Source organism: Pleurodeles waltl, chromosome 7 (genome assembly GCF_031143425.1).
Source record: "Pleurodeles waltl isolate 20211129_DDA chromosome 7, aPleWal1.hap1.20221129, whole genome shotgun sequence".
In the NCBI taxonomy this organism is placed as follows: Eukaryota; Metazoa; Chordata; class Amphibia; order Caudata; family Salamandridae; genus Pleurodeles; species Pleurodeles waltl.
The window spans coordinates 356374970-356399464 of record NC_090446.1 but is presented as its reverse complement, the minus strand read 5'-3'; positions in this window follow the sequence as shown (position 1 = coordinate 356399464).

Sequence of the window (24495 nt, the reverse complement as noted above, 5' to 3'; positions counted from 1 at the left end):
GCTTATTGTGAATGATGAGTCTCAAGCAGGCACTTCAAATGAGAGGTTAATAGAAGGTTCCCATTCTGACTCAGGGGATCTCCTTGAGGGAGGTGGGGAGGGTTCTGTTCCAGATCTGCCCCCTAGCAGGACACCTAGTAATGTTGGTAGTTATGGAGGTTCCCATCATAGTAGGGGAGTCTTCATTCCTGGAGGCCAAGTTGTTAGGGTTCAGTCAGTTAGGGACAGCTCCCCCTCTGTTGTTTCCAATTTCTCTTCTGTGTCCAAGCATTCCCAACCCACCCACCCTGAAGACAATATGTTAGAAAGGGAACTCAAAATGTCGAGAGTTGAAGAGACCAGACTGAAGCTTAAACAGCAACAGCTGGCCTTAGATAGGGAATCCTTAGACCTGGAGAAGGAGAGACAGAGATTGGGATTAGGACCACATGGTGGCAGCAACAGCAGTATTCCTGATAGTAATCCTGTTAGAGAGCATGATTCCAGGAATCTCCACAAGATAGTCCCCCCTTACAAGGAGGGGGATGACATCAACAAGTGGTTTGCTGCACTTGAGAGGTCCTGTATGGTACAGGGGGGTCCCTCAAAGGCAGTGGGCTGCTATATTGTGGCTATCTTTCAATGGAAAGGGTAGGGATAGACTCCTTACTGTTAGAGAAAGTGATGCTAACAATTTTGCAGTTTTGAAGGATGCACTCTTGGATGGATTTGGCTTAACCACAGTACAGGATTAAGTTCAGAGACACCAGAAAAGAGTCCTCACAAGACTGGATAGACTTTGTTGACTGTTCAGTGAAGGCCTTGGAGGGGTGGTTACATGGCAGTAAAGTTTCTGACTATGAAAGCCTGTATGATCTTATTCTGAGAGATCATATTCGGAATAACTGTGTGTCTGACTTGTTACACCAATATCTAGTGGACTCAGATCTGACCTCTCCCCAAGAATTGGGAAAGAAGGCAGACAAATGGGTCAGAACAAGAGTGAACAGAAAAGTTCATACAGGGGGTGACAAGGATGACAAGAAGAAGGATGGTAAGTCTTCTGACAAGGGTGGGGACAAAACTAAAAATGAGTCTTCATTAGGCCCACAAAAATCCTCTGGTGGGGGTGGTGGGTCCAAATCCTCTTCAAATCAACCTAAAAAGCCTTGGTGTTATTTGTGTAACGTCAAAGGCCATTGGACAACTGATGCCAGTTGTCGAAAGAAAAACACCAAACCTCCCACTACCACAACCCCTACTGCAAATTCTAGTGCCCCTAGTAATAGCAGTGGTGGTGGGAGCAAACCTACTAATAGCCAATCCAAGGGAGTAGCTGGGTTCACTTTTGGTAACTTAGTTGGGGTTGGTCTTGTTAGGGAGACTACAGAGGCTGTGTTAGTCTCTGAAGGTGCCATTGATTTGGCCACCTTGGTTGCTTGTCCCCTTAATATGGATAAGTATTAGCAACTTCCCCTAATAAATGGTGTTGAAGTTCAGGCCTACAGGGACACAGGTGCCAGTGTTACCATGGTAATAGAGAAACTGGTGCACCCTGAACAACACCTACTTGGCCAACAGTACCAAGTGACAGACGCTCATAACAACACTCTTAGCCACCCCATGGCTGTTGTGAATCTCAACTGGGGAGGGTTACTGGTCCAAAGAAAGTTGTGGTTGCCTCAGATTTACCTGTAGACTGTCTACTAGGGAACGATTTAGAGACATCAGCTTGGGCAGAAGTGGAGTTGGAGGCTCATGCAGCAATGCTGGGCATTCCTGGGCATATTTTTGCTTTGACAAGGGTTCAGGCCAAAAAGCAAAAAGGACAGGGTAACTTGGATCCTGGAACAATGGACCAAGTGCTCCCTAAAGCTAGGGGTAGCAAGGGTAAATCCTTACCCACTATCCCTCCTCTACAGATGATTCTCCTTCTGAGGAAAAATAATTTCCTCCCTTTGCAGAACCTTCACCAGATCAGCTGGCAGCAGACATTGCTGAGCTTTTGGGTGGAGGGGGGCCTGCCAGGGAAGAGCTGTGTGTGGCACAGCAAACCTGTCCCACATTAGAGGGTCTCAGACAGCAAGCTGTCAAAGAGCAAAATGGGGATGTCAGTGACTCACATAGAGTTTACTGGGAGGACAACCTCTTGTACACCAAGGCAAGGGACCCAAAACCTGGAGCAGCCAGGAGATTGGTCATTCCCCTGCAGTAGAGAGAGTTCCTCCTAACTCTGGCACATGACATTCCTTTGGCTGGGCATTTGGGCCAGATCAAAACATGGGAAAGGCTTGTCCCCCTGTTTCAGTGGCCTAGGATGTCAGAGGACACTAAAGATTTTTGCAGTTCTTGTGTGACCTGCCAAGCCAGTGGCATGACTGGTGGCACACCAAAGGGTCCCCTTATTCCACTACCTATGGTTGGGGTCCCCTTTGAAAGGGTAGGGGTTGGCATAGTTGGCCCCCTTGACCCTCCCACTGCTTCAGGCAATAGGTTTATCTTGGTGGTTGTGGACCATGCCACCAGATATCCTGAAACAATTCCTCTAAGGACCACTACAGCACCTGCAGTGGCAAAAGCCCTCCTGGGAATCTTTTCCAGGGTGGGTTTCCCAAAAGAGGTTGTATCAGACAGGGGTAGCAACTTTATGTCTGCATACTTGAAAGCTATGTGGAAGGAATGTGGTGTAACCTACAAATTCACCACTCCTTATCATCCACAGACTAATGGACTGGTAGAGAGGTTTAATAAAACTCTCAAAGGTATGATACTGGGACTCCCTGAAAAACTTAGGAGGAGATGGGATGTCCTGTTACCTTGCCTCCTTTTTGCTTACAGGGAGGTACCCCAGAAAGGAGTGGGCAACAGCCCCTTTGAACTCCTCTTTGGACACCCTGTAAGAGGTCCACTAACACTTGTAAAGGAGGGTTGGGAACAACCTTTAAAAGCTCCCAAACAGGACATAGTCGACTATGTACTTGGCCTAAGATCCAGAATGGCCAAGTACATGAAAAAGGCCAGTAAAAACCTTCAGGCCAGCCAAGAGCTCCAAAAGCAATGGCATGACCAGAAGGCTGTTCTGATTCAGTACCAACCAAGACAGAAGGTGTGGGTATTGGAGCCTGTGGCCCCAAGAGCACTCCAGGACAAATGGAGTGGACCCCATCTAATTGTTGAGAAAAAGGGCGAGGTCACCTATTTGGTAGACCTGGGCACTGCCAGGAGTTCCCTTAGGGTGATTCATGTCAACCGCCTAAAACCCTACTATGACATGGCTGATCTCACCCTGCTCATGGCAACAGATGAGGGACAGGAAGAAGAGAGTGACCCTTCCCCTGATCTCTTTTCCTCCACTGAAGAAGATGCTTTAGTGGAGGGAGTAGTTTTGGCAGACTGTCTGACTGCAGAACAGAAAGACAACTGCAGAAATCTCCTTGGACAATTTTCTGAACTCTTTTCAACTGTGCCACGCACCACATCTTGGTGTGAACACACAATTGATACTGGAGACAGCATGCCTGTCAAAAGTAAAATGTATAGGCAGCCTGACCATGTCAGGGACTGCATAAAATAAGAGGTTCCGAAAATGCTTTATCTGGGAGTGGTTTAACCTTCTGAAAGCCAATGTGCGAGTCCTGTGGTGCTTGTACCAAAGCCTCACTCAAAAGATGGAAAAAGGGAGATGAGGTTTTGTGTAGACTACAGAGGTCTCAATCAGGTAACAAAAACTGATGCTCACTCTATACCCAGGGCAGATGAGCTCATTGATACACTGGCATCTGCCAAGTATCTAAGAACCTTTGATTTGACTGCAGGGTATTGGCAGATCAAATTGGCTGAGGATGCTAAACCTAAAACTGCATTTTCAACTATAGGAGGGCACTACCAATTTACAGTGATGCCCTTTGGTTTGAAAAATGCACCTGCCACTTTTCAGAGGTCGGTGAACACAGTCCTGCAAGGGTTGGAGGCTTTTAGTGCAGCATATCTAGATGATATAGCTGTCTTTAGCTCCACCTGGGATGAGCACCTGGTCCACCTTTGGAATGTTTTGGAGGCCCTGCAAACGGCTGGCCTCACTATCAAGGCCTCAAAGTGGCAGATAGGGCAAGGAAAGGTGGTTTACTGGGTCACCTGGTAGGTGGAGAACAGATTGCACCACTGCAGGGGAAAATCCAGACAATCATGGATTGGGTTCCCCCTACGACACAGACCCAAGTGAGAGCCTTCCTAGGCCTCACTGGGTATTACGGGAGATTCATTTAAAACTATGGCTCCATAGCAGCCCCTCTTAATGATCTCACAAGTAAGAAGATGCCTAAAAAGGTATTGTGGACAGCTAGCTGTCAGAAAGCTTTTGAGGAGCTCAAACAGGCCATGTGCTCTGCACCTGTCCTAAAAAGCCCATGTTACTCCAAGAAATTCATTGTTCAAACTGATACATCTGAATTAGGGGTAGGGGCAGTCTTATCACAACTGAATTCTGAGGGCCAGGATCAACCAGTTGCTTTTATCAGCAGTAGGTTGACCCCTAGAGAAAAGCGTTGGTCTGCCATTGAGAGGGAGGCCTTTGCTGTGGTCTCGGCACTGAAAAAGTTGAGGCCATACCTGTTTGGCACTCACTTTATTGTTTAGACAGACCACAAACCTCTACTTTGGCTAAAACAAATGAAAAGTGAAAACCCTAAATTGTTGAGGTGGTCCATATCTCTACAGGGAATGGACTATACAGTGGAACATAGACCTGGGAGTACCCACTCCAATGCAGATGGACTTTCCAGATATTTCCACTTAGACAATGAAGACTCATCAGGTCATGGCTAGTCTTATTGTCCTTCGTTTGGGGAGGGGGGTTGTGTAGGAAAGTACCATCTTGCCTGGCATGTTACCCCCATATTTTACTGTATATATGTTGTTTTAGTCTATGTGTCACTGGGACCCTGCCAGGCAGGGCCCCAGTGCTCATAAGTCTGTGCCCTGTATGTGTTCCCTGTGTGATGCCTAACTGTCTCACTAAGGCTCTGCTAACCAGAACCTCAGTGGTTATGCTCTCTCTGCTTTCCAAATTTGTCACTAACAGGCTAGTGACTAAATTTACCAATTCACATTGGCATACAGGTACACTCATATAATTCCCTAGTATATGGTACTGAGGTACCCAGGGTATTGGGGTTCCAGGAGATCCCTATGGGCTGCAGCATTTCTTTTGCCACGCATAGGGAGCTCTGCCAATTTTTACACAGGCCTGCCAGTGCAGCCTGAGTGAAATAACGTCCACGTTATTTCACAGCCATTTACCACTGCACTTAAGTAACTTATAAGTCACCTACATGTCTAACCTTCACCTGGTGAAGGTTGGGTGCAAAGTTACTTAGTGTGTGGGCACCCTGGCACTAGCCAACGTGCCCCCACATTATTTAGGGCAAATTCCCCGGACTCTGTGAGTGCGGGGACACCATTACACGTGTGCACTGTACATAGGTCACTACCTATGTACAGCGTCACAATGGTAACTCCGAACATGGCCATGTAACATGTCTAAGATCATGGAATTGTCACCCCAATGCCATTCTGGCATTGGGGTGACAATTCCATGATCCCCCGGGTCTCTAGCACAGAACCCGGGTACTGCCAAACTGCCTTTCGAGGGTCTCCACTGCAGCTGCTGCTGCTGCTGCCAACTCCTCAGACAGGTTTCTGCCCTCCTGGGGTCCAGGCAGCCCTGGCCCAGGAAGGCAGAACAAAGGACTTCCTCTGAGAGAGGGTGAAACACCCTCTCCCTTTGGAAATAGGTGTGAAGGCTGGGGAGGAGTAGCCTTCCCCAGCCTCTGGAAATGCTTTGATGGGCACAGATGGCACCCATCTCTGTATAAGCCAGTCTACACCGGTTCAGGGATCCCCCAGCCCTGCTCTGGCGTGAAACTGGACAAAGGAAAGGGGAGTGACCACTCCCCTGACCTGCACCTCCCTGGGGAGGTGCCCAGAGCTCCTCCAGTGTGTCCCAGACCTCTGCCATCTTGGAAACAGAGGAGTCTGTGGCACACTGGACTGCTCTGAGTGGCCAGTGCCAGCAGGTGACGTCAGAGACTCCTTCTGGTAGGCTCTTACCTCTCTTGGTAGCCAATCCTCCTTCCTAGGTAGCCAAACCTCCTTTTCTGGCTATTTAGGGTCTCTGCTTTGGGGATCTCACCAGATAACGAATGCAAGAGCTCACCAGAGTTCCTCTGCATCTCCCTCTTCACCTTCTGTCAAAGGATCGACCGCTGACTGCTCAGGTCGCCTGCAAAACCGCAACAAAGTAGCAAGATGACTACTAGCAACCTTGTATCGCTTCATCCTGCCAGCTTTCTCGACTGTTTCCAGGTGGTGCATGCTCTTGGGATAGCCTGCCTCCTCTCTGCACCAGGAGCTCTGAAGAAATCTCCCGTGGGTTGACGGAATCTTCCCCCTGCAACCGCAGGCACCAAAAGACTGCATCACTGGTCCTCTGGGTCCCCTCTCAGCACCATGAGCGTGGTCCGTCGAACTCAGCAACTCTGTCCAAGTGACTCCCACAGTCCAGTGACTCTTCAGTCCAAGTTTGATGGAGGTAAGTCCTTGCCTCCCCACGCTAGACTGCATTGCTGGGTACCGCATGATTTACAGCTGCTCAGCTCCTGTGTACTCTTCCAGGATTTCCTTCGTGCACAGCCAAGCCTGGGTCCTCAACACTCTAACCTGCAGTGCACAACCTTTTGAGTTGCCCTCCGGCGTCGTGGGACTCCCTTTTGTGACTTCGGGTGGACTCCGGTTCACTTTTCTTCTAAGTGCCTGTTCAGGTACTTCTGTGGGTGCTGCCTGCGTCTGTGAGGGCTCCCTATGTTGCTGGGCGCCCCCTCTGTCTCCTCTTCCAATTGGCGACATCCTGGTCCCTCCTGGGCCACAGCAGCACCCAAAAACCTCTACCGCAACCCTTGCAGCTAGCAAGGCTTGTTTGCGGTCTTTCTTCATGGGAACACCTCTGCAAGCTTCATCGCGACGTGGGACATCTACCCTCCAAAGGAGAAGTTCCTAGTCCTCTTCTTTCTTGCAGAACTCCAAGCTTCTTCCAACAGGTGGCAGCTTCCTGGCACCCTCAGCTGGCATTTCCTGGGCTCCTGCCCACTCTCGACACGGTCGCGACTATTGGACTTGGTCCCCTTGTCTTACAGGTACTCAGGTCCGGAAATCCACTGTTGTTGCATTGCTGGTGTTTGTTCTTCCTGCAGAATCCCCCTTTTACAACTTCTGTGCTCTCTGGGGGTAGTAGGTGCACTTTACACCTACATTCCAGGGTCTTGGAGTGGGCTATTTTTCTAACCTTCACTGTTTTCTAACAGTCGCAGTGACCCTCTACAAGCTCACATAGGTTTGGGGTCCATTTGTGGTTCGCATTCCACTTTTGGAGTATATGGTCTGTGTTTCCCCTATACCTATGTGCTCCTATTGCAATCTACTGTAATTTTACACTGCTTGCATTACTTTTCTTGCTATTACCTGCATGATTTTGGTTTGTGTACATATATCTTGTGTATATAACTTATCCTAATACTGAGGGTACTCACTGATATACTTTTGGCATATTGTCATAAAAATAAAGTACCTTTATTTTTAGTAATTCTGTGTATTGTGTTTTCTTATGATATTGTGCATATGACACCAGTTGTATAGTAGGGGCTTTACATGTCTCCTAGTTCAGCCTAAGCTGCTTTGCCATAGCTATCTTCTATCAGCCTAAGCTGCTAGAAACACCTCTTCTACACTAATAAGGGATAACTGGACCTGGTACAAGGTGTAAGTACCTCTGGTACCCACTACAAGCCAGGCCAGCCTCCTACACACACCTAAAGTCACAAGATTATATCTCACTGGGAAATGGATATGCGGATCAAGTCGCAAGATTTTGCGCATTGAACTGTATATCGTTCAAAGACAAGTGGGAACTGATGTCAGAAGAAGATAATACATGTACAAGTTTTGCATTGAGAGTGATCGATACTTTGGAAGAATTGAAAACTTTACAGAGTAATGTTGACAAAAAAGGGAAATGACTCTGGTCCAAACTAAAATGTGTTCAGTGCTGTGATGAAATATGGGTATCCGAAGAGGGACCAATGGTTCTGCCAAATAGTTTATTGTCACAAATGGCTAGATACTCCCACGGGCAGGCACACATTGGGAGGGATGCCATGATACGGTTGTTTAACATTGACTGGCTCAATCCAAAATTCAGCCAGGTGGCAGAAGCAGTATGCCATTGCTGTGTAATTTGTCAGCAACATAAGAGGTGATCAAAATGTTGTGTGCAGAACTAAACATAGAGCAGAAGTTGCATTGTAGCTACAGCCCTGAAGCATCAGGACTAGTGGAGCAGATGAATGGTACACTGAAATAGAGAACTGTCAAGATGTGTGCAGCAACGAATCTGAAATGGCCAGATGCATTGCCTTTGGTGTTGATGTCAATGAGAAATACAGGAAGACAGGATTGTCTCCCCATGAAATTCTAATGGGCAGGGCAATGAGATTGCCAGCAGTTCCAGCCAATGCACTTGGAAATATTACAGATGATATGGTGTTGGATTACTGCAAGGGTCTAGCTGATGTGGTTCGCTCTTTCTCTCAGCAGGCGGAAGCTACCACACTGCCACCAATTCACGATCCAGTACATAACCTGAAAGCCGGCGACTGGATCGTTGCCCGGAAACATGTTTGCAAGACGTGTTTAGAGCCACGCTGGAGAGGGCCATATCAGGTGATTCTAACAATGATGACAGCTGTGAAGTGTGCAGGATTCCCGAACTGGATTCACGCCAGTCACACAAAGAAAGTGGCATGTCCACTGGATCATGAAGAAGCATTATTGAGGGCCCCAGTGATTGCGAAACAAATCGCAGCTCCAGAACCGGAGAAGGAACAAAGAGAGCCTGAAGTCGAACCAGAGCAAGTGGAAGAGGGTTCTATCACCCCTGTAAGAGACGAGAGCGAAGAGCTACAGGAGGGTGCAGGAGAACCTATCACAACTGATACAGCAGGAGAACCCCTTTTAACTGACACAGCTGACTGATACAGCAGGAGAACCCCTCATAATTGACACAGCTGGAGAGCCTAGATCAGTGGGAGCTCTCCCAGAAGCAGACAGATCCAAGAAACAAACAGAGCAAGGAGTAGACCCAGAGGAAGAGGGAATTGAGCTGGATCAAAGTCAAAACAATCCAGCTCTTCCTGAGCATGTTGCAGGTCCATCAAGAGAAAACACCATAAATAAAGAAGGAGAGAAGAGTCCAATTCTGAGAAGCATACTAACTGGAGAAGCAAGAAAGGGACACAAGTGGCCAGAATCACGAGTAGAGAAAAAGAAAGAATTAGTCATAAATGAGACAATAGAGGGAGAAGTAGACACAACAAGAAAAGAAGAATTAAGTGGTGATCGCAAGTTAAAGACAACGAGAAAAGCAAGTCGAAGATACGCAGGTCCTGAATCGGCATACACAAACACAAATGAATGGCAGCACAAGTTTATGTCTTTCTGCTTTGATAATGATGTTCCGAGTCAGTATGTTGATGTAACCTGAAGGAAACCAAGAGCTGAATTGTTGGGAAAATCTGAAAAGAGACTGTTAAAAACAAATTTAAAGAGACATTGATAACCTGATATGACGCTAAGAAACCGGATGTGTCAAGCTGCTAATCAATTGTGACGAAAAAGGGTTCCTAAAGAGAGAAACTGAGTTGTCAAAGAAGAATTTTTGTTTTGATTTTTGCTGTACTTTTATAAGAGTTACTTCTGCTTTCTGATTCTTTACAGATCATGGCTGAGCTAAACAATAAGGTTAGAAATATCAAGTGCTGTAAATATATGAGCATTGCTTTGGCAAGTATCTGCGGAATTTTGTTTGTTGTGGTGATTGTGGGAATGTCTGTTCTTGATATGAGAGATGCCAACCATACTATTGCTTCTGAAACTACTACAATGTCTGCTTTACAGAAGTTTAAGCTAGATGAAAAGTATTTGCGTGATTATACTAATGCTCAAGGAGAACTTTCGTCTAACGTGTTCTATCACTTGCTGAGTGAGAATGTCGAGAATATGGAGGCAAAAGATTGTCTTGTGCGCACGCAAATTCCTTCATCAGTGGAAGAAGGAGTCACTTACCATAGCTTACCTCTAACATACGGGATAAGTTGTAGTCTGCTATTAACAAGATTTTATAATCAAGAGTACATACAATATTTTTATTCTAACCACGACGTGGTGTTTTAATTTGTTCTTATTATTAGGTATCTGAGTAGAGTAGCAAAGGATAATGACATAGTGCTGGTTGGAGGATTCTTTGAGCCTACACTAACTTTTGGAACTGCTTATGCTCATCGCAATAATCTTACACGCTTGCTTACACCTTTAGAAAAGAGCTTCTTAGGACATACTGACGATAGGAAAAAGGCACTAAAGAAAAGATTGGAAAAAGGATTACAAAAGAGGACGCATAAGAATGATTATGCTTACACTGCAATTAAGACACAAGGGAAATTAGCTTTAGATGCATTACATGTAGGGAAGCTTTGTATATATAGGCCAAAATCATGCAATGACACTTTATTTGTGGGAACGCGTGAATGTAGGTATGTGTTTTTGTTTCAGAGTAAATTGACTTTTATGTTGAATGGTCAGGACCCTGTTATTCCAGGAATCTACTATATTTATAGTCTTAATGCCTATTACCGTCTTCCAAGAGGATGGTATGCAACATGTTATTTGGGGATAATATTCCCAAAGATTTAGCAGATAGATGACTTGAAAAAGTTTCCGAAATTGACTGAATTACATCGTAAAGGACAGAGGAGGGAATCCTCTTCTGCGGTTGTGGGAGATATATTTGGTGCGGTGATTCCTTCACTAGGAGTCATCCTGAATTAGATCAAGATTTGAAAGTTGTCTACTATTATGAAATACATGCTGACAAATTTTAAAGGGGCAATACTCCTGATTGATACTGAATTAACTGCGGGTAAAGCTACGACGCTTCAAAATCGCCTTGCTTTAGGCATCCTTCTAGCGAAGGACGGCGGGGTCTATAAAATTATTAACTCTAGGCATTGCTATTTGTACATCCCTAACAATAGTAAGGAGATAAGATACTTACTTACTAACCTGACTAACTCGAGTAGTGATTGAAGGAATTAAAGGAACCAGGAGTTTGGAAAAATGTTGGAAAAGGATTTGCTTCAGTGGGAAATTGGCTTAGTCAAATATGGAATGGGGGCTCTTAAACATTACACAGGGAATATTAATCGTAATTGTTTATTTATTAGGCTTATGGGGGTTATGCAAATTTTGTCAAAAGATAAAATTGAGAAGGTCTAAAAATGATCAGAGGAGGGAAGAATGAACAGGGAAAGAATCTGCAGAGAACATTTGAGAAGGAGACAAAACGCTGAAGACATAGAACTGTGAAAATATGAAAATGGTTTGATGACATATTTAGTCATCAGAGGAGGGATTGCTAAAGCCGATATGTTAATTAAAAATAATTATTATAATAATTATAATTATTATGTATTTTGAATAAAGGAAATAATAATATAGAACCAAATAACATAGAGAATTAATGTGCACATTTGAAAATGTGCTCACGGAGAGTTGTCACCAAGATGCACGAATGATATTAAAAGTGACTAAAATATGTGAAATGTCGAAAATGCCTAATAATAAAGTAGTACTATGTTATATTGAGATGTATAATGTATGTCTTTATATATTATAGAATTAACTTAGCCGAAGTTGTGGCCTAGTTCTGCCAGGCCTCATGCAGAAGCTGAATAATAATGTAATACTGTAGAGAAGCAAACATGCTGAAATGACCATAAACTGCTCGTGGTTTAAAAAAGTCTGCTTAGTTAGGATTTTTCTATGGTGAACCGACGGACAGGAGATGATCAATCAAACTGTAACAAGGACTGTGTAAAGCAGACGAGATGTACTTTCCCAGGCCTCAAACACCGGAGACACTGACTGGACATTTTCGATACCTGACGAGCCGGATGATGAAGACATCGCAAGACGAACCAATCAACACCTTGGGAACATAGAATATTAGAATCAATAGATTTGGTGTTTTTATTCATTGGTTATGAAATCAAACGTGTGACTAATTGACCAATTAGGAGTTAGGGGACATTCTGGGTGATTTTGATTTAACATCATGACAGAGGGAGAAAACTTCAGATGGATAGGGAGAGGGGAGCAGATTTTATCGAATTTGCGGAGGCGACTCAAGATTCTGTCATTGGGCTCGACTCTCTGACTGAGAGTCTGATGTGATGCTGATCGACTGATGACCTGAGGACGAAGGCTGACTCTGTTGCTGACCCATATTGAGGATAGGTAGATATGACAATGTGACTCTAATGAATTGCTTTTCCTTTCTAGGTACCAACTGTGCTGTCTATATAGCATACCTTGGTTAGATATTTTTCTGCAAATACGTGTTCTAAATTGTTTTTGCATGACGCCCCACATGCTAATGCTGATCTGGTTTAGTTAAGGTCACTTTACATGACGGTACTTGACTTGACTTTTTGACCATTGATTGACAGACAAATTCTGCTGAACTTATGCCTTTGACTGAGTTGTTGAGATTGATCTTTTTGTTGATTTGTGCTAATGCTCTAGAATGTATCTTGATTCAAGCTTTGATTAGATTATGTTCATGGCATCTTTGATTGATTAGTTGTGGTTATTAAATTGAATAAAGTTTGAATTAACCCCATGACTTAGAATTGTAACTAAAGGGCAAAAAACCTACTAAACGTATAACTTGAGGTGTGGTTATTCATGACTGCAAGGTCATGGTACGTCAATATTATTGTGGTTTAGATTGTATTGCTAATATTTTTTGATTAATGATATTGAACTGTGAATTGATATTTGGGTACACTTGTCACTGTGTAGCTAGGATACTCCATGCGAATCAAAAGATTCATCGACCTATACGCGTCACCTTGTAAATTTACTTATTAAGGACCGACGCGCTAACAAGAGCTTGATGTGGAACCAGGTGAACCAGTTAAAGCACTGCCTCAATAGGTTTAAGTACTAGATACAAACAAACATTTTATAAAAATTCCTTGTATTGGGGGACGGAGCTGGAGCAATTTGTCTTTGACGTTCCGGCCTCTTGATCTGCCCTAGAGTCTCGTCAGGCTGTGGTGGTGGAGGTCATGGGAAAAGAGGCAGCACTGATGCAGATGAAAGGGGATAGATCTCCAGGTCCGAATGACCTGCCACCCGAATTGTTTTAACTGCATCAAGTCACAGGTGGCGGGTCCACTCCATGCGCTATTCTAAAGGGCAAAAAGGGACGGTCAGCTCGCGCAAGATCTGTGGCGAGTGACCACTGTGATGATCCACAAGAAGGGTAAGCCAGGACAGGAATGTGCCTCCTACAGGTTAATCTTGTTGCTAAATGTGGAAACCAAACGCATAGAAAAAGTAGTTGCCAATAGTTTACTGAAAATAGTGGACACTTGTGGCCCCTATTCAATCGGGTTTTATGCCATATAGGGCAATGAGGCACAACCTACATGGGCTGGCTTGATGTCTAGCGAGGAGCGAACAGATAGAGGAGCCAGCAATCCTTTTGCGCTTTTGATGCTGAAAAAGCTTTTGACTCCTAAGAGTGACCCTACCTAATAGTGATACTGGGGAAGATGGGGTTCGGGCTGACATTTTCGTCTGGGGCATAACTAGTGTCCACCGACCAGTAGTCAGTTTCAAGGTAAACAGGGCACTTTCAAGTAAGTTCAGGTTGGGTAGGGGCATCCAACCGGGCTGTCCATTACCCTTCTTACTTTTTACACTAACAGCCTGCATATGTGAAGGTGCATTGTTGAGGGGCTTAAGGTGGGACCCAGCATGGGAAGACATGTCACTTTACATGGCTGACATCCTGCTTTACTTGGTGGACACAGACTGTTCTATACAGAGCGGGCTGCGGGAGATAAAGGGTCATAAAAAATGGGGCCTGTTGGGCAAATCGAATGTGGGGATATTTTGCGGGATGACAGATTGATAGCTTTCACTAAGCTGCAAGAGTGGTACAAAATAATGGGGAGTCAGGATCTCCAATACCAATACCTAACACAGTGGTTGCGAAGACACACAGACCTCCTGAATAAGGTGCCACTTGAGTCGCTTGTGTAGTACAGGGTGCTGCGATCTCTAATAACTCAAAATGTCATGTCTCAAATATACTCTATATTTCTGCACAATAGCCTCCCCCACTACATAGCCTTAGGGACAAATGGGAAAGAGACCTTGATAAACTGGAGGAATAAGACTAGGATGTGTCGTGACACTACCCACGGAACGTGGCCATATGGGCAGGGTTCCAATGAATCCAGTTAAAATACTCCATAGGGAGTACATAACAAGCACCGGGTGTAGTGTATGGGAAGATCTGCCAATGATCTCTGTCAAAGAGGCTGCCTGAAAAACTGATGTACCAGGCACAGAGATGCTCATAAATATTTGAGAACGCTTGGGACCCCAGAAGAGCAGCTGAAAACATGGATCCTTGAGCACGGCAAAAGGGCCCAGGAAACACTTGGAAGGTTGTTAGCGAGGTCTGCGGGGAGGCAAGATGCTTACAAATGTATAACAAGGGCTGTAACACATGTAAGCAGCCAAATTTGTGGAAATTACAAATATCTGCATAGTGATAGTACAGGTGGCTCTTGCTTTGGGGTACTGAAAATTACACAAATAAGATTTATTAAAAAAGGAATAAATTCTTGAATTTATTGATTATATCACATATCTAAATTAGCTATGAAATGAACCTGAAACACTTGGCAGGACTACATTAGGAATCGAGAGGTTATAAGGTAAGATGATAGGGCAAGATGATTTGTCAGTGCATCGTTCCATATGACATTGAAGATGTAACATCCAATAGAAAATGATCATGTGACTCAGTCTGCCATATTTGCAATATTTCTCAGGTTTGTCATGAGAACGGTGTCCATCTCTACTTTTCCATGTGAGACTGCAACATTTGTAAATGTTGCCAGTCCACAGCCCTGGATTTTCTTTTCTCAAGGACAACTTCCCATACTCACTAAGTACAGAACAATAGACATCTATTACCAAGCTAATATTCACACGAGAAGGAAGTTTGGAAGAAAAGTCCATGTTAGCAAAATGACTAGACATTTTCTGCACAGTCACGGAAATAGGGTACAACAGGCCTCGCTTAAGCTAATGCAAGTGAATTAAAACGCCACATTAAGTCATGCAAATAAAACACATTTTAACACACAAATTATGAATTCAACATTAATAAACCTCTGTTAACATTCATGTTACAGTAACTTTAAATGAAATAACTCTGTCAATACTTTTCTGTTAATGTGGGACAGAACTACATTTTCTCTATTACACATATGAATTTAAAACATTTCCTTTTAGAAATCGAATATCGTTTTAATGTAGACTATTAGTTTTCTCTCTCAAATATAACATGAAGGCAAATTAAATCTTCAAACATGAAACTTAATAACTATACCACATGAGTTTCATCAGTTAGTCTAGAGTGTATGCACACTAACATGGCTTTTCAGTGCATCACTTTCCACCCAACTATTAGTACTTTGAACCTAATGCATAAAATGTCACACACAGATGATCATCGTGTCATGAGAGACCGTACTAACATTTTTGCAACATCAAGAGCAGTGTTGGTTGTTAGGATCACCTAGTAGGGCCCTCATCGAGGCATCCCTTACAAACGTGCCTGCAGATTACTACCCAGTCATCTGCATTCAGTCCATGGCACAGAATGTGTTGTAGTCTTCAGTTGTCACATTCACCTAATGAGACAGATTTCACTGTATCAGCCAGACCTTTACAATGACCCAGGACAATATCATCAGTTATTAAAACTACTGCAGCTGAGGGCACAAATGCAAGTCTCATCGCCCTCCCCATAACTCGTGAGGAGAAATACTTACATTTGTTGATTATATCACATATCTAAATTAGCTATGAAATGAACCTGAAACGCTTAGCAGGAATACCTCAGGAAGCTATTGCTTGACTAAAATAAATATCTGCCTTGTAACCATTGTCATTAATAACACCTTTATTAAATACTAAATGTATAAAAACAGAAACAAATGCATGCTAAATAAAGATAGCCCATGATGGGCAATTGTGGGAGTCGAGTCATATAATTTACTGAACCCCAATAATCACAACACCCCAAATTTTACCACAGGTGGTCTAGAACTTTTATTCTTCCATTGATCTAGTGACAAGAGACACCATCCTCCACAATTATCAATAATTTAATTAGCAGAGTATAAATCAAGTAAGATCTTGGACCACTCAATAACTGAGTTCTAGATCATGGAAAAGTTGAAAAGATGTATTACAGAATTATTTGTATAAGTGATAAAGAGAAATGCAGAAAATCCGTAAGGGCTCAAATACAGAGTACAAAATCAGAAAATAGATTAATAATCACTAGTTAAGCAAATAATATCCCTCGGTTCTAAGAGTCAACATCTTACTGACAGCATTATTAGGGAGGAAAGAAATTCTTAAGAAATTCAGACAGAGTCTCGGGAGGGAAATGAGAAGTCTTACCCTAACCTTCAAAACCAGGGGTTTTAATACATGTTTTATGCATAAACAATTAGCAAAACTGCTGATTCAGCATAGCATGATCATAGTTAGCTGACACTGAACAAATCAGAAGCATATTCATAATAAAAAATAACTCTTCGCACTAACCCATTTCCTAAGGTAAGGGAAATCTTCTGTTTGCTTCAGCAACTGCACTCCAGAGTTGCAAAATTCAATATGAAACATTTCTGGGACAATTGATTCTTTCAAAATGTTCTTCTAGAGGCCTACATCAGAACTTACAGTGGAAACCCTTCAAAATAATATAGAGAACACAGTGGGAAGCTTCTTTCACGATATATGCTTTCGAAGGACAAATATCTCCTACATCATTGCACTTTGTGCTCCTTAGAGATTGTGAGAAGAAAAAATTCATAGCAGGTCAATGATTGAGAGCGGGGAATGAGCAGGAGCAAGATGAGCAACACAATGAAAACTGAATCCATCTTGATAAAATAATGTCTCACCTGCAAATGTGGTTTATTACAAGCTTAGTCTCAAAGTCATGTAGACAACTCTCAAGACAAAGTAATAAAGATACAAAATCACCAAGTGTTTACCAAGGCGACTAAGGTTTTGGCAAACTAACATTAAAAGAACTAACCACTCAAATAAGATACAGAACATCATCAGAATTACCTGATGTGCAGAAAAGAAGCATTGATCAGTTCTGATAAACGTTAGGAAAATTAAACCATCCTGGTTCAGCTAGTTTGGGCAAGGAAAGCCCTACAGGTTAGCCAATCACGGATCAATGTGTGCTGAACACATGTGGACAAAAGACAAAAAGGGCAAAACAAATTTGGAAAAAGGAAATCTTGGGCATCAGGTCACTAATAAAATGAGCAAAAAGTAAGTAAAAAGGGAAGGCGTCTATATTTCAGAAGCTCAGTCAAGAGTCTTCTTCTTGGGGTCAGGGGAAAAATCTTTTAAATCTCAGCAGATCATTTCAAAGGGACGAGGTCGAAGAGAACTATATCTGTCAGAGTTCAAGGGTTTCAGCATGCAGCAAAGAATGGGAAAAATTATGCTGCTTCTTTGGGATTCCGATTCTGCTTCTTCTGACCAGAGTCCAGCTGCGGAACTATATATTAAAGTTCACAGGGAAAGATGATTGTAACATCCAATAGAAAATGATCATGCAACTCAGTCTGCCACATTTGCAAGATTTCTCAGGTTTGGCATGAGAACGGTGTCCATCTGTTCTTTTCCATGTGAGGTTGCAACATTTGTATATAATGCCAGTCCACAGCTCTGGATATAGTTTTCTCAAGGACGACTTCCCATACTCACTATGCACAGAACAATAGACATCTATTACCAAGCTAGCATTCTCATGAGAAGGAGGTTTGGAAGAATAGTCCATGTTAGCAAAATGACTAGACATTTTCTGCACTGTCATGAAAATAGGGTCTAACAGGTCTTGCTTAGACCAATGTAAGTGAATTAAAACGGCACATTAAGTCATGCAAATAAAACACATTTCAACACACAAATTATGAATTCAACAATAATAAACTTCTATTAACATTCATGATACAGTAATTTTAAATGAAATAACTCTATTAATGTAGGACAGAACTACATTTTCTCTGTTTCCCATATGAATCTAAAACATTTCATATTAGAAATATAATATCGTTTTAATGCAGGCTATTAGTTTTTACTCTAAAATATAACATGATGGCAAATTAAATCTTCAAACATGAAACTTAAAAGCTATACCACATGAGTTTCATCAGTTAGTCTAGAGTGTGTGCACACTAACGTGGCTTCTCAGTGCCTCACTTTCCACCCAACTATTAGTACTTTGATCAACCTAATGCATAAAATGTCACACACAGATGATCATCGTGTCATGAGAGACCGTATTAACATTTCTGCAACATTAACAGCAGTGTTGGTTGTTAGGATCACCTAGCAGGGCCCTCATCGAGGCATCCCTTATAAACATGCCCGCGGATTACTACCTAGTTGTCTGCATTCAGTCCATGGCACAGAATGGGTTGTAGTCTTCAGTTGTCACATTCACCTAATGAGACAGATTTCACCATATCAGCCAGACCTTTGCAGTAACCCAGGGCTGTATCATCAGTCATTGAAACTACTGCAGATGAGGGTACAAATGCAAGTCTCATTGCCCTACCCATAACTCGTGAGAAGATCAACCAGTTTTTCTGCCAGGAGCACTTCTTATATTCATAAAGACAAGAGGAAGAGGTTCCGGCCACAATAAACAAGTTGAAGCACACACTTTCACCAACTTTTTTTTGAGAGAGCAATTTGTACCCTCCATCAAGCCTGAGGTTTATGATTGATAACTCCAATGAAACCGCTTGATTGATATCAAAAGCTCTCAGAATATGTGCTAGACCTCACTATGGTCAGTATCAATAGAAGTTGGAGGATTAAAAACCGGGAATAACTCTCTTAACAGCAATTTGGCAACTGTAAGACTGTCTGCCTTCCTTGTGGGAAATGCTTCCACCTATTTAGAGAACACGCAGATAATTACCAAGACATATTTCAAACCATTACAAGGATGCATCTCAATTAAACTTGCCTGCAACCTTATAGTTAGGCCTTCAAATTTGCCAATGTGATTCATGACTTTAACTGTTTTTTTTACCCTGGTTATTTAATGGCATATCATACACGAAAACACACATCTTCAGCTACAATCAAAATCCTGCATTTTCCTCATACTTTTTGAAAATTCTAATCCAGCTGTCTCTCCCTGCATGAGTCTGAATAAGTAAATAATAACATATGGGCAATGACATACAAGCCTTGATATATTTTTTTAACTAACCTGTTCCATTTTATTTTTTTTATTTTCTTGAGCACCCTCCTACAGGTCTTTCAGCTCACTCAAATATGTTTGCATTGACTCTATAAAGAAACAATTCACACTCTTGTACCACTGACTCTTCCTGCAAAGCACAATATCTTGCCATCTAACCTTGGCATTTATTTTATATAGTGGCCATATCACTGTCAGATTTACGAGCTGTGCACTTTACAACAGCTATCTCCTTTGGTTTCTGAATCCTCCCCAATACCTCCAACATGTACATACTATTTTAATAGTACTTCCTGATGAGGCCATGAACTCTCCATGACCATAGCTTGCCATAGGCAAGAAAAACACCCAAACCATAGTGGCTATCTGTGTAAATTGTTACATTGAAAATGATAGATAAGCAACAAGCTCTTTTTTGGTATAAGTTTTTATTGGCATTTGTTAATCATGGTCAACAGTACAATTGTGACATCATATCATGTTACAATACAGTCTAACGATGCAAAGTCAATTTTAATACTCCCCCACCGCAACCCTGTAGGCTCTATACAGCACTGGAAGTAAGTACACACTATGGGGGTCATTACGAGTTTGGCGGGACCACAACAGCCATGTTGGCCGCAGCAGTCGTACTGCCAATACCTGTCACAGAGCCCAGACAATTCACATTTCAGACAGTAAGTGTCTGGATGCATTAGGCACACATGGACCAATACCACTGCATGCACACCAATTACACATCCCACTACTACGAGGCAGCCTGAGAAGATTAAATGCAATATGTGAATCACATCAACATGCCATTTGTCATGCTATATCCCCAACCTCTCCAAATCTGCCACTTCAGCTGGGCCAAGGCAAGCAGAAAAGTCCCAGCCCATCAGATGTGTCCCTAAATAACCATTAGGACCTGATGCAGGCACTAACTCTGCAAAGTAGCATAGCAATAGTGAGGGCATTGTTATACATGCCAAATACATACCATGGTGACAAACACAAGATCTGCCAAGGCACTTACCACCTCTAGTACCATACCATCGGTTTAACGGTTACATCCCCACAAGTATTGCGCCTAGGAATGCATAATGTCTCCAACCAGACCTCATCAATAGAACATGTATCAGTATCCCAGTTTGGCTACCTACACATACCCTACAGTCAGCACATCACCTATATATGGCTATACAGCTATCCAGACAATAATCAGGTCCCATGAAGGCTTAATCTGTGGTGGAACTGTAATGGCAGCCCCACATTCAGTCAATACCATTACCAGTACATGATGTGGATAGTCCCTGTGAGAAAATGAGAGTCACACAGTAGCATATACAGGTATGCTACACAGATGGGAGTGGACTGACACCTCAGAGCCACACATGCAGACGGATGGAGCTGGCCATACTTAATGCTTAGGGTAATACAAATACTCATATCCATTGTATAGTCAGGATGGAGTCACACATGTGCCTATGTCATTAGACCATCTCCACATTCCAAACATGGAGAGGTCTAGAAATGGGAGATGTACATACACTGACAGTAAACCATGCCAACACATCTACAAATTATACTCAGCCAGGGTGCATAATACCCATGTACAATAGACGAGTAACAGGATGCTAATACTACAATGTCACATTGCCTACAGTGAGGCAACTAATCCGATTTAAGCCAAGCCAAGTCTCAGGATACAATCAATCCTCACACCTTGTGGCTGCTGTGCTGCCCTCAAATGCATATCTACCTCAGGGTAGGCCACCACCAAAATGAGGGTCATTAGGGGGGTCAGGGTCCGATGGACACCCCTCCGTCGTTGGAATGACATCCCCAGGTGGGCCTCTGCGGTCTTTTGGGCCCAGTGTCTCCGGTCCTCCCACCGCTTTCTGCAATATGTGCTCCGCTGGCTATGGACCCCCAGGGTCCACACTTGCTTGGTGATGGCACGCCAGATCCCTTTCTTCTGATGGGTGTTTACCTGCATGGATGACAAAGACATAAGGAGAAAGTCATGCACACTGGCACCATGCCAATAGCACTGGACAATACACATGTGACTCAGCAAGTGCCCACACATACCCTTCCTTTCAGCTCACATGCCTTAACTCAATCCCCCTACAGGCATATACTCCCTCCCCAGTACACTTACCCCTTACACCATCACACATAACCCTATCACACATGACTAAGGAATTGGGCTCACCTGATCCTCTGGTGCCCTGTACAGCTGTCCACACAGCGGTAGGACCCCTTCCGCAAGCTTCTCCAGCTCTTCTGGCATGAAGGTTGGGGCCCTATCACCTGCAGGACGTGGCATGATGGCTCCCAGAGACAGTACACAGCAGCTTAGATCGTGGAGGTCTTGCTTGTAAGAGTGTCAGGAGTCAAGAGAGCAAGGCTGCAGAAAATGGAAGTCATCGCCGCCACGTACAGGACCGTCCCCGCCGACGGTGATCGCCATTGGCCCCTGTCCCCCATGGACAGCAATGTAAACCAATGAGAAGCTGCACAGCGGTTGCGATCGCCTAATGCCATGAAGACGTACGTTGGCAGATTTAGGTCACTTCCAACTGTCCTGTGCAGCAGGATAGGCGGCTACCATTGTATGCACATATCATGCCTTTCTGTCCTTAAATAAGTGTGCCATACACATTTTTACCCAAACTGCGAAGCAGGTCTATGTTGTGCCATCATGGTTTTGACAACACATGTGACATGCGTGTAACAGTGACGTGATATGGCCTGATGTCTGATGACGTGCATGTCGAGATACTCGGAGGCACATAGGCAGTGGACCCATATTGGGATATGGCATGACTATATTACTGATCAGTACAGGACAAGCCAATGTGCCACATATGGCACATTACACATGTGATGTGGGTCACTATCAATTTAGAGGGTCAGCAATGTGCAGCAAGGATGGTGTCCAAGCGGCTTCAGCATGCCCATTATAGTATGTGTCAGCAGTGCGACGAATGTCTACAGTGTTAGGTGTGTGTGATGATGAAATGTTATGCTTACATTTGTGAAGTGCTTATAACTTAGTGCATGTTCTCCTCTCTATCCCAGATACCCTGTCATGAGGAGATTGAGACATGCACCGTATAACGTCCACTAGCTGACCTTTCAAACCTGGAGAACAGGCATATCATCCAGACCTATCGACTGAATCGTCAGACCATCATGGATCTATGTACCCATTTGGAACCTGATCTATTGCCCGCCAAACGCAATCCTTATGCCATCCCTCCCACAGTACAAGTCCTGTCAGTGCTACACTTTCTTGCCACTGGCTCCTTTCAGAATACAGTGGGCTTGACAGCAGGGATGACACTGCCCATGTTCAGTCTTGTGGTGAAGAATGTACTGTGTGCTTTATTGACACACCTGTACAGCTACATCAGATTACCCCAAAATGCAGATTTGACTTATGTGAAGGCAGACTTCTATGATATGGGACACATCCCTCATGTGATAGGGGCTATTGATGGCACCCATATAGCCTTGGTCCCTCCCAGTGCCAATGAACAGGTGTATAGGAACAGGAAGAACTACCACTCGATTAATGTTCAGGTGGTGAGTCTGGCAGACCAGTACATATCACAAGTGACAGCCAAATTTCCTGGATTTGTGCATGATTCCTACATCCTGAGGAACAGCAATGTCCAACACATGATGGCATGACTACCCGCAGAGAGAGGGCTTAGCTCATTGGTAGGTATGCATTTGGATGTGTGTCTTTGTTATGCACCTGTCATCACGTTCTGCCCTGTGGCTATACCTGTATTGTAACAGGTCCTAACTTTGTGCACACAGGTGACTTCCCTGGCTTTAATACCAGTGAGATACCCTGCCATGGAAGGGGAACTCTGTTTCAATGAAGCCCATGGCAGGTTGAGGCGTGTAATTGAAAGGACATTTGGCCTTCCAAAGGCCAGATTCAAGTGCCTGGATGTCTCTGGCAGTGCCCTCCCCTACCCTCCCCATAAGGTAGGCCAAATCATAGTTGCTTGCTGATTGCTCCACAATCTTGCTCTGAGACGTCATATACTATTACTAGCTGATGATGACAATTCAGCTGGACCAGTGGCTGGTAATGCAGACTTGGAAAGTGATGAGGAGGCAGGTGAAGAAGGTGCCATTGACTCTAGGACTGAACTCATCAGTCAGTACTTCCAGTAACATACAGGTATGCTGACTGTGTATTTCCAAGTGTTGTATAGCCACATTGATTGGTGACAAGTGTTCTGTGTTGTAATGTGTTCCTGTACCTGTGTGTGTGTGACGGGGGAGGTGACTGATTGAAGGTAAAGCGTTGAGAAAAAATGTATCTTCTATAACATGTGTACTCACTGCAGGTTGCTAGATTCATATCTCCTATGGATAGACCTGTATTGTGCTGTGTCCTGCATTCTCCTGTTCTCAGGCCATTCCACCGACTGACTGTGTAATGTCAATCAATGGCTCTGCTACCTATGGTTTGAGGCATTCATGGTCATTAGCCTTTGGTAACTGTTTACAGAATCGAGTTTTGCCCATGACAGATGCCAGCTACTGTGATTTGTGATGTATTTCCTGAGACTGGTGATGTGGAAATAATATCTGTTGTGTTGTGCTTCACTGGCAATGTACACTTGCCAGGACAACTACGAACTGCATATGTGGCATGTGTGGCACCATGCCTTTTATCCTGATGGAACTCTCTGTCATGGTCTCTTTTTCGGGTTGGACCAGTGAATATACTTTAGTGTGTGGCTGGAATAGTGACTCCCTTACATCTGCCCTGGGACATATCAGTTGTACTGTCTCTCCTGCAGAGGATGCCTCCATCTGCTGTCCATTACACTGTCTGTTGCTTTAGGGGGCCATGCCCACATAACATTTTGCAGGAATTACAACTGTATATGTTTAAAAAAAGACACATATGCAGTTGCTGTGATCAATGGTGTTTATTGGGCATACAGGGCAAATGTGATTTATAAATATCTGGTGCATACTGTGACAAACAG